This window comes from Sander vitreus, chromosome 24 (assembly GCF_031162955.1).
Source record: "Sander vitreus isolate 19-12246 chromosome 24, sanVit1, whole genome shotgun sequence".
NCBI lineage: Eukaryota > Metazoa > Chordata > Actinopteri > Perciformes > Percidae > Sander > Sander vitreus.
Window position 1 is genome coordinate 10,549,406 of NC_135878.1, and position 15,845 is coordinate 10,565,250.

Genomic DNA, 15,845 nt, shown 5'->3' on the forward strand with positions numbered 1-15,845 from the left:
TATATAACACAATAAAGGAAAGGGGGAAAGCCAAAAAGCATAATATGAGCACTTTAATGTCTTACATTTCTATCATGTTAATGGCCTGCTACAGCAATTGTGTCTTTGTTCAAAAGAAAAGGGCAAAAATGTCACCACATTAATTCACTCTCCCTGTTTATACAATTCATCGTGACCACGTCCAGATAGCCCATTCTACCACAATGGGACATTTGAGTTGGCAGATCCAGGCAGGCTCTTTCCTCCCTCCATATTTCACTCTCTATCTTGACACAGAGTTGGCCGGGAGCACAGGCACAGACTCATTGTTCAGACACTGCAGCTGCCAGCTACCAGGACGTAATGTGCAAGTTTGCTGCCGCTTCCTTCCAGCCTGACAGGACAGGAGGGTAAAATGGCTTCCCTTTGCCATGTTTTGCCAAGCTGTAACTCAAGAAGGCGTCTGCTAGAACAAATGTGAGAAGAAGGTAAATCAGAGAGATTAGCCCTCGCTGGCGGGTAAATATATCCTCTACAATGTCAACTTTACATGTCATTCGTTGGATTTTCTCTGTTGCCTGTTGCAATCTGAGTCTTGCGCCATCATTTGCTGTCTCAACGGTTCACAGCAAGCTTAGAAATGTCATTTTAGTCCTACTATTAGCTACATTTTTCCTCCTTGACCCCCGGCCCTCCGCCCTCGGTGCTATTTCCTTTCACAAATAGAAGATTAGCTCATACATCACTCTGCAGATTCCCAGTCACCAGAATCATTTGTCTATCTCTGTCCAGTTGACCGTTCATTGTTTCTTCTTTTTTTTCCCCAACCCTGACAGACGTTGAAGTTACAAATAAGCTGTCAAAATGCTCTAAGAACACTGTGGCTCAATTATACTGAAAAACATATTACCTGTGTATTTAAACTCACCATCCGTCTTGCCTTCACAAATCCACTGCTCTTCATGTTCATGCAACTAATTGTCCCTGTTTTGTCCCTGTTTGATTGAAATAAGACCTTAACAGACCATATGTAAACCCTGAGGGTTTTACCCCTTTAAAGGAGAAATGCACTCTTGCATAAATACTGGGTAGAAAAAGAACTTTTTTCCACAAGTGAATGCAGAAATTGAGCCTTCATGTGGTAAGACACCTTCTGCACTCCTCTCACTTGAAAATGAGACGCTGATTTAATAGATTTCTTCACATTATTCCACACTTACTTTACAAATTCCGTAAAAAGATCTGAACCAGACCATGTGTTTTGTCTCCTTCTCTCACACAACAGCATGTAAGTGCTATTTTAAGGTTTTCTCCTGTTATAAGTTGGAAAAAGGAGTCTTGCGTCCTTGTGGTCGGTGAGGTCTAATCGCTGCATTCTGTCAGGGAGATGTAATCACATTACGCCATGCAATGACGACTCTCTGGGCCTAATCATCACCTAGTTTGCAAATGCAGGGGAGTAATACTTTGACAGTCTCTCACACACACTTTAAGGTAAGGGTGTAGACATAAAAATACCCTTTCATGTGAGTGGTATCTGTTTTATGTTACTGCCTTTAACATCTTTTGATGCACCAGCACATCTGCAGTGCAGAGTTTGTTCTGCATCTGTGAGTGTTGGTGCTCCTTGTCTCTATGTTTTAAAAGATGACCTTCATATTTTGTCTATGAGATAACTCCCCAGTAATACAAACACAAACAATGACAGATTGTTTATCAGGAAACATGGCCTATAGTTCCTGTGTTCACAAGGCCGTGAACCAGAACCAAACAGAATTTCTATTTTTGCTCAAAGGCACACCAAATCCACGTTTGTGATTTTCTTTTTCCAAAACAGACAGCAGATCCAAAATACAACGCTATGAACTCACTTCTTTCACCTGTGAACAAAGGACACCCACATTTTCTTTTAAAATCATTAAACGTTTATTTCTCTGATCATGCAAATGTTGCATGCTGCTTAAAAGGAAAGCTTTCCGACACTATGTTTTCTTAAATACTGTTATTTTGGTGCAAAAAAACCATGAAAGCGTTGTCAATTTTCTACACTTCAGTTACAACAAAATAAGAAAATGTGGGGTCTGTTTTACTTCAAAACATTTCATATGCAAGTTTTGTTATTCACTCTTAACATTGATCTTAGACTGAGGAAAACATAGTTTCTTCAATAAATCACTCTGCAAACAGTCAGTTTATATATACAGTTGTTCAGTTCAACAGCTTTTAAGGTTAGGCAGGTAGACGGTGCTACAGTAACACATTCCTGATGGGTCACGGATTTTTTTGTCAATGTGTGTATTTCCACTGACAGCGGAACGGCTGCGTTCCGACTCCGTCCCCAGCTCCGGCGGTCCGCAGGCCTCCGGAGCAGATACGCAGAGGAAGTCGAGCACAGACACAAAATAAAACATCCGGTTCATTTTCAAAATAAAATACACCGTGCTCATGGCGGATCATATTTCCCTGCACTACACCTTGAAAACACAGCACAGAGTTGCTTCCCCTCTACTCCGCTGGATGGAAACAAACTGTTGTTGGTTTTGTGGTTCTATTCTACCTGAATTCGTGAGATCTCGTGGGTCCTCGTGACTTCAGCTGTCAGTCATGGCTGCAGCCGTACCGCAACAAATCCGGACCTGGTGGGTATTGACGGACGGCAGAGCCCGAAGCCGTTCCGCAACCGGTGGAAATGAGGAGTAACTTTACAATGCGCGATATGGTTGTACGTCAGTAGTCGACATTAAATTACATCCCCCTTCCATTTAGCGTGGAGGTTTTATTGCTTTTAGTCTGTGTTTGTGTTGGCCTACTATCTTCTTTTCCCTTGTCCCCCTGTAACATTACTTGTGTAAAGTGTCTGTGGGTTTCATAAAATGCGCTACATTAATCTAAGTTATTACGTTGGTTGCTACAACAAACTCTTAATGCTGTGGCTCCTGACACAGTGACAATGATACCCGGTTTAGCTCACAATACATCCAAAGTAGGCTAAGTTACCGTATGCAACACTTGAAATGCAACGATGCATCTTTAACGTATTCTCTTATTGTACATGAATGATTTTCTGTCTGAGCAACATATTCATTGCGACTATATGACCTCCCGTTAAAGCTAACTTGGTTATACAGTGGGAAATACAGCACCGTAAAGAAAAGATCTTTATGACAGCAGGTGTGGTAAAAACACTACCGCTTTTGTCCAAAGTGTCCACCTAGAATCATTACAAACTGAAAGTTACATTAAGTCAAAGAAAAGAAGGATAAGTGTCCTTGTTGCAGTAGATTCAGACAAATGAGCCTGAGGTGCAGGAGACTGTGGAGCAATAGTTATCTGGCCAAAGCAGAAAAGGGAGTGTTGGCTGACCAGCCCCATTAGGTCAGTAGCCACTCAGTGTTTTTCCTACAATGTGGGCGTGATAGTGATCAGCGTCTAGATACACAAACAAAGGTGGTGCAGAGCAGAAAATAATATTCTGCAGAATATGGACTCATCTGTCCTTTTACATTCCCATCCTACCAATATTCAGAGATCATAACAGCCCCCCAAAAACTGAATCTAAACTTTTTAATTTGACTTCATAATTTGATTTGATTGACAGTAAAACATAGTGTACTATGTAGTAAATAGGAAGTGATTTCGGACACAGGTATTCTCTCACTTGGTTCAATAAAGTTCCAACTGTGAAGCTAATCAGTGCTCAGAATGAATACAGGAGGACCAATCAGGTTCAGCTTCTCACCTCACTGCTCTGTGACTGCAGTTAAAGGGGTGATAGAATGATTATATAGGGTATTTTACACTGTTCCTTAAGGTCTCCTAATAGGGTATGTAACATTGGTTGGGCTAAAAATTGCCCGAATTAGGCCCTTAACTACCCTGTGAATATGGCTCTATTTGTAACAAGAGCTTTTCTTCCAAATATGGTATGCTCATGAATATTTAGATGAGCTGTGCGCTGATTGGTTTGAGCGAACCCCATAGAAACACATTGGAGACGAGACAGCAGGTCTCATATTTCATACACTGCAAAGGTATACATTGTTTGTCGGGCTATTTCGTTATTAAATTCACTTCTGAGACTTTTTTAAGTGAGAAATCAACTATATAAAGCTAAAATATGGGCCGTTTTACGAAAATTGATGGCTAATTGCAAATTTAGTAAGACGTGTTGGACTTTAGGAGCTCCACACAGTCTGACGAGTAAGTGGCAACGTCCATACCCAGTTAAAGTCACCGTTTCTTGGTTACTGGACGACCGGGGCTCGGGGCTCTGCGGAGCTCCGGAGCTGCAAGCTAGGCTATGTGTCCCATTTAATCTGGGAGAAAAGATCGTTGCTACACTTTCGGCATAACTTTCGTATATTTACAGTTTGAATTTCGTCACGCCACTTACATAACATGTACCCCAAGGTCTTATAAAGCTAACAATGGTGTCTGATTTGAATTTAATGAATTTTTGTGAACATTAGGGGTTTCGTTAGCTGCGACTGTCCCTCCAATCCTAAATTTACAGATCGCGGCTAGTTAGCTTCACTTTCGGCATAATTAAAGTATATTTACAGTTTGAATTTCGTCACGCCACTTATATAACATCTACCCCAAGGTCTTATAAAGCTAACTATGGTGTCCAATTTCAATTTAATGCATTTTTGTGAACATTAGGGATTTCGTTAGCTGCTACTGTCCCTTCAATCCTATGAATCGCAGCTAGCTGCTGGCCCTGGAGCTCCATCCATCGACATTTTGTAGTCCAGTAACCCAGAACCGGTGACTTTGCGCGGGTATGGAGCGCCGTGGGCTTCCCTTTGTGACGGAGATCCAGCTAGCTCACAGCGAGCCGCAGTCTATGAAGTAGGACACGACGGGCAGCGAGGCAGCACCGGCCGCAGTCACGTAGCCTGCTGAGCTCCTGCGGAACTGCGACACACAGTCGGACAAAATTTGCAATTAGCCATCAATTTTCGTAAAACGGCCCATATTTGACCTTTACATAGTTGATTTCTCACATACAAAAGTCTCAGAAGTGAATTTAGTAATTCAATAGCGGACCTCTGGAGATCTGCATGACCTAGCTAGATTCAGAAGACTAAGCTGACCTCAGGTCAGTGGTGTAGCCTATGCAAATGTTGGGGCGTGACAAAGACTAGGATTTGAGATGCTTACGTCAGCTTTGTTGAGATTCGCCCATTCTCAGCGGCAGTTTCAAAATGTGAGATTTGCAGAGGACAGGGATATCAATGGGATTTTGAGCTTCTATGTATGATCTATTTACCCACCGAACTGTCGTTATTCAACTATGACAAGGTAAAATCGGTTTTGCATTCTATCACCCCTTTAAAGGAGCTGACAAGATATGAAATAGTTTGGCAATTCCAGACCTGTCTCCACAGCGCTGTGGAGTAAGGTCTGGCTACACCACAGATACCTTCTGGGATAGCAGGAAAAAAAAAAGCTCAGGACGCAGTGACGGTGGCTCTGCAAAATAATCTCGGGAATCTTGTTTTGGTGGAAAAGAAAACGCCACATACAATTTTAATTGAGTTAACTGTTCACACAATACAGTAACGTGAGCTTTTTAAACTAGCTGGAAACATGGTTAAACATATAAAGCCATCCCGCCAAAACGTCCCAGTTAGAGATTAAATGCCGTAAACATATTCTTTGTAAATCTTAACAATCATACCCCAAAAGAACCAAGCAGGCCTGTCTTATTGCATGATCCAAAATTTGCCATTTTCAGCATGTAGCTTGCTAGCTTAAAGTCTGTTGTTGTTTACCAAGGCGAACACAGTTTGAGCACAGCGACACACAGAGAGCGGAAGGTGAGGAAATTATCCTGGAAATGTACTTTCATTGATCCAGACTAGGTATGAAATAATGCTCACGCTGAGATTTGGGAATTAATAAATTATAAATGACACTGTTTAAAAAATAAAAAAATGAATTAATGCCAACTAGGCTGCAAGTAATCTTTTAACTAGTTTGAACTGAAAACCTGATTTTCTTAAAATTAGCTATGTGCTAGTCAATTCCACAGCTCGTGCTACTGTTTGTTTGCAAGAATTGTATTGAATTGAAATGTTATCATTAGTAAGTTAAGTACAGTTATCGTGACTACTGTAGAGATTACAACAATTTAGGTAAATTTTTTGTGGAGAGAGTACACAGTAGCATTACATGGATGTAGTAAAGTCATAGTCAAGTATAGAACTTGAGTAAATGTACTTGTTACTTTTTTCACCACTGGCTACTGATAAAATAATCACATGTTCTTTTATGGACACTTAAACTGTAATGTTCTGAGAACTTTTTTCTAATGATTGTCATAAAGGTCAGAATATCACATCCTTGACTTCAACAGCCATTAATTGTTGCACTGTGAAGTCTTTTCCTTCTGTCTTACCCTTCTCTTTCTGGATCTAATTCATCCGTGAATTCAGTGTTTAGTTGCGTATTTGTAGACTAAACTAGAAGACATTCTCATAAAGCTTTACCAAGCAAAGTGCTAAGAGCTCTCAAGTGTCTCGAGGAAATTAAGTCCAGCGATGTGCTGACGCATTTGGCAGAATGTGTTTTGAAAGAGTGTAAAGAGGTGGCTGCATGTCATATGTGTGCTTAGAGGGTGTCGCTGAATGTATCATATATGTGTGATTCCTGACCTCAACATGGGGGCATGCTGGTGGGGCTTCAAAGCGTAACATTTTTTGGAGTAACGTCATATACAGTAGTCAGAGCGAGGAACAGCTTTCCTTCCCATAAAAGGAAGTGTTTGACACAGAGAATCTAAAAACACGTGTGTACTTTCCCATACCAGCATTTAAAAAACAAGACATATTTTCCAGAAGGTTTAGAATTTGAACCAGACCAGACAATTTCTCATAATGCATATATCATCCTCTAATTTATCTTATCAAAAGTTTGAAGCTGGCTTTCAACAGGAATGTATACTATTCACCAGTCTGAAACCATTTTGGGAGGAATACAGGTGTGCTTCTCCTCAGTCAGGAAAGACGTAACAGCCTCAGCAATCGCATGTCAGCTACACTTGATGAATGAGGCAGATTTCTGTCTCCTCCTAGCAGTTATAGGAGTACTGATAATATCCTAACAACGCATAGGTGAAGACAGATCCTGCTCATGCATGCAGAGGAATATGTGTATATACTGCAAAACAGCTGCTTGACAACTTCCAAAAACACTGTATAACTTTCTGCAAAGTTCACAACCTGCCCCTAAGGTAAACCTGCAGAGACAGGAACAGTGATAATTAATAACCAAAAATCAATGTTCTGTTTCGAAGAACAGGGCAGGTCAGGGTAATAAGCTTCTCAGCGATGGTGAGGACATTGCCGAAGAATTTCGATCTGATCCACATGAGTGATGTCACCACCGCTGCAGTTATGTCAACCAGATGGCATGTAGATGTATTGTGTGCCCTGCACATCATTAAGAGGAGGAAGGTCATGTAGTGTCACGTTAGCAGCTACTGTGCTTTATATCTACAATAAAAACTCAGTAATAGTGATTATAACTTATTGTGCCAGTAAATTACGTCAACATACGTTTGTTTCATATGATCTGCGGGCTGTTTTCTCATCACACAATGTTTCTATGGCAAGTTCACAACTATCGAACTTCCCCATTCAGGCCTTGATGGCATTGTGCAAGCATCATGACTAATAAAATGCAGAAGATTTCAAGATTTTTTTTTGTGGGAAAGTACACACATCTTATTAGTGTGAATCATGAAATGTTGCTGAAATAGAGTGACATCAAACACCCACAGACATCTGATTTTAATGATGCACATATGTTTTAGCTGTCATGCATGATCATAATGGCAATAATAGAGCCCGGTTGTAGACCATGCAGTGACAACATAACCAACTCTGCGGTGACTACCACTTATGTACATGTATGTGTTTGGTCAAAGTTAGTTTTTTGTTGAGACTTAAGAAGTTGTTATTACTATAGCCTGACCAATACAGGATATTTTATGTCGATATTTGATTTTGAAAAGTCTGGTAACAATATCACGACCAATATTATATATTGTAAATTACCAATATTTTTTTACATTAACATTACAAGAAAAACACTACAAAACACACTACTGAGCACGACATTTTACAGTCGGCATTGCTCAAACAGCATATCTTTGGCTCGTTATTATGGAACCCACGCAACTTGAAGGCAATAGCATTGACACACTACTATTGGCCAGGCGTCCATGCTTACGCAAGCTAATGTAACCCGATTTGTTCAGGTCCTATCCCCTGACCCATCGGCTATCCTAACCTTAACCACTCAAGGTCAATGGCTAACCCCAACCAATCGAGCTGCTTTGTAGGGGGCGGGACTTGCCTAGAAGTTACGTGGGATACATAATAACGCATCTTTGGCATTCCTGTACTGCAATTTATTCATTATAATTATTTATTATTTAGCCACCAACAGATACTGACAAATCTGCGATAAGCTAATATTGGTCAATGTATCGGCCTGGCTGATTAGCCAGGCCGATACATTGACCAATATTAGCTTATCGCATGTAAGAGCTGACCAATCGGTCAGCTCTTACATGTGGCCTCTTAAAAAATGTAGCGGCCATTACAAATTATGGTTTTGATGTGGACATGATTGACCAAAAAGTGTTTTTTAAGGCATTAATGCAATTTTACAAAAATAAAAAATGACAGAAGTCAGGTTAGAAACATTTGTAGTTGTACATGTTGTAGTTTGTATTGTTGTCTTGTAAATGTCCCTTTAAGTGAGCCCTTATAATAGGCTATGGCCAAAGACCTCTTCCAATGCACATAGAAATCTGAGTATTGTATTATAATATACTTGACTAAAAGTATGTTTAAGTTGATGATTATACGTATCTTATTCCAGGCACTTTTCACCTTTAGTACTGCAGTTTTTTGGTTTATGATTTTGTGGAAGTGTTTATTATGTGTAGCTGCTAAATCAAACTCAGAAACAACTGCATTAAACTATTAAAAAGTGAGACAGCAGCAAAGTGAGACTTCCCATCCCAAAAAAACCTGGATTCAGTAACACTTGACTTTTTGCCTTTCTTCTCCCTTTTGTATAAAATGATCCCAGACCAGCTGGCTTGGTAAACATGAGGGTGCTGTGTGCATTTTACTGCCGTTACATCACAGGACTTCTGCGTATCCAAGTTCATGTTTCATGCCTCTTGCTGTCATCTGGAGACATCAGCATGTGAAGTTGCCTAGTGAAGCTTTAAATGATAATGATAGCAGGAGGCTCATATTGCCATGCAGTCTCTCTGGGTTCACTGCCTCACATCACAACATTAGCTGAACTCCTCACACTAACATCAGTCAGTATGTCCCGAATGTGAGCAGGGGATTTAAGTTTTGTTATGCCATGCATGAAATCAGAGGATGCAGATGGTCATAAAACAAAGGCGAGCAAAATGCCGGCCGTGGCGTAGCTGTATGCAGCGCGTGTGTATGTCTGTGCGCTGAAGTCATGTTTAAAGTCACATCTGTTGATGGTTAGGATGCCGCTCTTGCTCTCACACCCCTGCTGCTCTTGCATTTACCCGGTGTGCGATGAGGTCATCACTCATGGACAGCAATTTGATCGCCAATTAATCATAGGGGAGCCAGGTTCATCCCCAACCCCCTGCCCGGATTTACATGCTTTTTAGGGCTTCCAGGAAGAAGGTCTGTCCACAGTCAGCGGCATCCTGCTATGATAAAAGGTCAGCAGGAGCTGAGAACTTTATAAATGTACAGCACAGTGTGTGTGCTTTTAAAGAGGGAAAAGGGGTTTTCTCCATTCCCAAATCCTACAGGACATTAGCCCAGGATGTAATCGAAACTTCTCAGGATGCGGTAAAAGGAAATGATTACATCCAGCTAAAATGCATCACACAACAATGCATTAACAAAAGTGAAATTAAAGCCTGATGCGACGTGGTGCCTCTCATACTGTACATGTATACCTGCTGTGGCAGCCTGTCTGAAAACATAGGGAACTGTTTCAGCTTTCCTCAAAACAAGTGATATGTGGCTTAGTAGTAGTTTTTCTAGCCCTCTGTAATAATGTTTTGAAAGTAGTGCCGAGCAGAATAGAAGTCACTGAACAAACTCTGGGTTTTGTGCTTGGGCGAAGGACAAGATGTCGTATACTCAAGCCCCTCAGGGATTGTCTGTTTCTTACTGCTTGAGTTAGTCTTGATGACATGTCAGAAATATATCTTCTTTTTCACTGGAAAAAGCACAAAGTACATCCCCATTGACTTTATCACAACTAATAGAAATGATGGCTAATTCTGCAAAATATTACACCCAAATTATGATCAATATCCAGAAAACTGTACAACTATACTGTTCCGTTTCTGATATGAATGCTGCTTGGGCCCTCATTTACTGTATGAACCGTCACATGGACTCTCACTCATGTGCATACACTTACAGCAATACTGTAGTATAACGTATAGTTATCCGTGTGGCGGCACTGAAAAATATAATGTCACGTTATGTCATGTGAGGATTGTCTGGACAAACAACTTAGGTAGAGAATGAGGAAGAGGACACCTCCAAACATACTTTTACTTAAAAACTTTACACATGACACGCACGCTGGCATCTACGACTGTAACGGAGTACTCAGCTACATAGACAAGGCTGGATCCAACCGCTAAGGACAGATGACAATAGCAGATGCTGAACACCCCCCACACAAATGTGTACTTGCTTCTGTACATTTACTCTCGCTGAAGTCCAAACCTGAAAATATACACCCTCATCAACTATTTCCATGGTAATTTGGCATCTTGTTGAACATGCAGTGTGATTGATGCTTTTCACAGCCATTAGGTACGTTTTCTTTTTTTTTTGTTCTCCTTTTACTCGCCTTTTCTCACGCGGTAATTAGCTCGACCCTGGACAGAGGCCTATTTTTCATGGCAGCCTGTCCTTCCTGACAAGCCTGGTGACAAAGCGCAGACCGTCATCACCGCTCGCCGGTCCAACTCAAACATTCTGGTGCAGCTAAAGTGCAATGATGTGATTGTCCCAAATAGGTCACGGGCCGACGTCCAGCTGTGTTTCCTTTGTGAAGTTAATTGCTGAGGGTGCATGTGTGTGTGTGTGTGTGTGTGTGTGTGTGTGTGTGTGTGTGTGTGTGTGTGTGTGTGTGTGGTTTTATGGATGTGTCTGATGGTGTCGTTGGTGAGTTTTTGGGTGAGTGCACATTTCCTCTGTGTGTGTATGATATGTGATATTGCTGAGGAAGCAGTAAACAGAGCACTGCCCAGTGACTGCTCTCTATTTGACATTTACAGAAGAAATCAGTCAGACATGTTTCCACCTCCAGCCATCTTAGCTAGCAATGTTAAACAGCGCGTCCAAATAATTCACCCCAGACTTATCTCACATTACACTATTTTATGGGGCACAGTTTCACCATTGGAGGCGTTAAGACAACATGCCTGTACAGTCATCTAAAATAGCTGTAATGTCTCATAATCCAGTTTAAGGTTGGATAATTAACACTAGCACAGTACAATGCCTCTTAACATTACACAGTTGAAATTACAGCTAAGAGACAAAACATGCTTCAGCATGTCTATAAATCATGCGCTGTTATATTTCATAGCACTTGGTAGCATAAGTGTTACCAGGATTTCTGTTATCGTGCAAACAGTCTACAGCCATGCTAGCGGCTGTGTGAGGCTGCACTAAGGCACTGCAGTGCTTCAAGCTGCCACGAATTTCATGGCAATCCATCTAATAGCTGTTGCAAAACTGTATACGACAAAAGTAGTAGACTGACCGCCTAACACTGACCAAGAACCATGCTACTAGCGTGGCTAAACATCTGTTTGTGGTCTTAGGTCAGTGTACAGGACAGAGGAACAGAACATAGTGCAATTCAAATATATATTTATGATCTTGACCAGTTTAGAGAATTACCACATCATAGCATATTATGAAACTGCAGCATAAACAATCTGATCTTCAAGTGTCCCTCGTTCAGAGCTGCTTTCACTGGCATTGACATGCAGACTTAGCTGGTGGAAAGTTATCCAGGGATATGGTTTTTCACTCTGGTTCACAAATAGCTGCAGTGCTACCATAAAGCAGAGCTGTAAATGTAAAGCTTATTTGTGTATCTAAGCTCGAACCTAAATTATCTGTCGACAAATTCTTGCCTCCCTCTCTAGTTCGCTGGATCATCTCCAGTAAAAACTCTTGGTTCGCTCCAGCTTTGTACAGAGTTGTTCAATAAAAGGTGATAATAAAAGTAAAGGACCTACTACAGGTCATGGGAAAAACAATAATGGAATCCTTAAGGGTTGTTTTCCCTCTGTAAACCTGAAGAACACTTTGATTAAATGCTAACCTTACACAGGAGTGTTAAAACATGTTGGCACCGCTGAATGGCTGAAGTTGGATGTAGGATTCGAACAACTCTTGCACTTGCTGACAAACAAGGCACTCAACTCTCAAACTGTTTTATTTGCCACTATCCTTATCTTCTATTCCAAGATCATGATCTCTTCTCTGCTTCTCTTCATAGTTGTCAGATTCATCAACCAACCCTTATAGAACTGGCTCAGGTTTGCCTTGGACCAGCTCTTATTATAATAATAAGTTATAGTTTTAGACTGCCGGGGGACTTCCTTTGACACACTGAGCTCCTCTCTCTTTCCATCTGTGTGCATCCATGTCCCAGAAATGCTTGTTACTAACTTAGCTCTGGGGAGCTTATTCCCCGGAGTCCTTATGTTTTTTCACCCAGCAGTTTTCCTTGGATTAGGGTGGCACCTAAATCATGGTTGCAGCTGTCGCTGTGGTCCTGCTCTGCGCCCTGCTATGCCCTGCTACACCCTGCTACGCTCTGCAGTGCCCTGCTACGTCCTGCTATGCCCTGCAGTGCCCTGCTACGTCCTGCTACACCCTGTAACGCCCTGCAGTGCCCTGCTACGCCATGAACTACTACAACTACTATTTCTAGTCATAGTTCCACATCTTTATTGTGACTATTATTGCCACTGTTAATCACACCCCCAACACCGCTTAGGTTTCTCCCTAAAAGGAAGTTTTCCTCACCACTAAATGCTTGCTCTTGGGGGAATTATTGAAACTGTTGGGTCTTTGTAAATTACAGAGTGTGGTCTAGGCCTACTCTATCTGTAAAGTGTATTGAGATAACTCTTGTTATGATTTGATACTATAAATAAAATTGAATTGAATTGAATTGAATGACAAAAGATTTAGACCCACCTTCACTCTGTTTACTGAAATAACTCAAGAGGCCCTTCAACTCTGAAGAGCATGCTGACATTGACTAGTAAAGACACTCGTAAAGTGGGGACAATAGAGGTGACAGATATTGCTAAAATAGGAACGCTGCGTCAGTTGTAATTTTGGCTTCAGTTGGATACAGCACTTAGGGGCTGAATTCACGTGTGGTATGTGGTGTTGTCACTTGAATGTCACAATGACAGTTGAGTGCTTTTAGTTCTGCCTGTTTGATCTTAATGGAACATGCAGTGCATTGTCAAGATCTGGGTATGGGATTGTTTTGTTACGTATGTCTATTCCCACCCCATAGTACAATCATGTAATACTGGCTTACTAGTTAGCAGTCAGGCATCGAATCCACTGGTTTATCGAGTAATATTGCATATTTTTCATTTACTTTTGAGTCATCATTTCCCATTAAAATAAAACACAAGTGATGTTTAGTTCAGTTCAGGAGGAAGACTCAGCATTTAAGTCAGTGAAACCTTCCCCTGACACAAAAATTAGATTTTCTGTTATTGCTTTCAGATCATATGTCACCAAATCTCTCCAAGGACGCCAACTTTTTAAAATGTAGACACTGCAGGCATGAAGCAACGATTCTGATTATATTGTTTATTGGAAGACTGGCAGCTCTCGTGTTAAGTCACACACTGACCTTTCGCGCTCCTGCTCCAGCAGGTTGGTGAACTCGTCGCTCTTTTTCATGAACTCTCCATGGTTCCTCTTCTCGTCCTCCAACTTGTACAGGGCCTGTTTGTGTGACTGTTCCACCATCAACAGCTGCTCCAGCATCCGCCGGTGTGTCTCCCTCTGCTTCTCCACTAACTTGTCCAGCTGTGGAGGCAGCACATAGAAAACACCTGTCACGTTTGGACTGCTCTGTGTCAATTAGACACTGAGGGTATTCTTTTCAGAATCTCAATCTCAATCAGATTGAGAGTTGGTGTTACCTCTACCATGGGCTTCTCATAGATGTCCTCCTCAAAGACATCAGCCTTGCCCTGGATGGCGTCCCTCTGCAGGGACTGCAGGACTGTCTGTGGTGTGACAACGCCATATTTGGCCTCTAGCAGGGCCATGTCGATTTTCTCTGCCTTCAGAACTGTGATCACCTCATCTCTTGCCTATAGTGGGGGTAGAAGGTAGATTTGGTTAGATTCAACTTTGTGAAGCAGGAATAACATGCAGCAGACTTTCCAATATGCAGCAGCATGACAGCAAGAGACAAGTCTACACTAAACCAAATATCAGTAAAATAACCTAAAATATTGAGTCAGTGTTGACCTTGTCCCCCTCATCTTTCTCTAAGTCGGGCTTTACTTATGATTTGGAAACATTGCTTAAATGTTTGCACTAGAGACCTTTTCTAAATTATTGTTTTTTTGTAGGTTGGCACATTATCTACAAAAACCAAAGTCTTTCTTTGTATCTATCTACCTTTAACCAGCAATAATTCAGACTTTGCCTTGTTCCTATCACACAACAACAGTGCCAGGGGATTGCTGGATCCAGTGCTGGGATGACAGGAAGTAGCCTCAGCTGTTGGCTGTCCATTAACACAGGCTTTTAGTCAATCTTGAGTGCCCACTGCCAACTGAGCCACTGTGTCTGACTATATGTCCGACTGGGGCCAGTGCCATATTTGCAGGCCTGCGTGCCTGCTGTTGTACTGGCAAAATGTTCCCAGGGCTCAGTCATCTCTTCAGTTTGGATTACCTGCAGCTCTCCCTCCAGCAAGCTCAGTAGAAAGACGAGGTCATCCCGGGAAAGGTCCCTGCTCTTCTCCCTTCGACCTCCCTTTGCAGCGCCGCTGGTGCTGCTATTCCCGCTTCCACTCCCACCAGTACAGGTGCTGTTCTTGGCCGTCTTGTGATTCCGCTGAATGGTACCGGTGTCGTCTGGCGGCTCTCGGTGTCGGCTGCGGCGCTCAGCCCTTCCCGAGGGCTCCTCTCGCTCTGCAGATTGCTTGCGTGTGTCTGCCTGCTTGGCCTTGGTTACGTCCTCCAAACTATTGCTGCGGGACCGCATGTTTCTCTACCTGTTAAATGAATGGAAGACGGAAGGATGAGGGTGTTTTTTAATATCCTGCATGCAGATATGAACACACATTTCCTGCACCATGTGTCTTGTTAGTGTTTAGCTAAGTGTCTTGCATTAGTTGGACACCTTGTCAATATTAATTCTTGTGTGTCTATTGCATTATGTATCTTCGCATTAAGTCAAGAGACAACACAATAAAACAGAATACATAATATGCCAAATTTGAATCCATGACCTTGACTTTGAAGGGCTTAAAAGAACAAAACACTCTTTGATGCTCTTACACTGTCATGTGTAATCAATCTGCGATGTTTGTTGCATTCCAGGAGTTACTTTGTACTGATGATATGTTTTATTTTACATTTTCTGACCAGAGGATTAAAGCATTAGTGGGCTTAGTATCCTAGTCTTAGTATCCTAGTCTCACATTGCCAGACCTTCCTCCACAGCGCTGCGGAGGAGGGTCTGGCTAGTCCACACAGCATTCCAGGATGGGAGAAAAACGTGCTCTGTTTTATTGGCAAAATAGCCTCG

The 15,845-nt window shown here is 41.8% G+C and overlaps 1 pseudogene; it reads right to left on the reverse strand.

Moving 5' to 3' along the window:
* Window positions 1-13,883: 13,883 nt before the first annotated feature.
* LOC144513088 (filamin A-interacting protein 1-like pseudogene) lies at window positions 13,884-15,299 on the reverse strand (annotated as a pseudogene).
* Window positions 15,300-15,845: the final 546 nt, after the last annotated feature.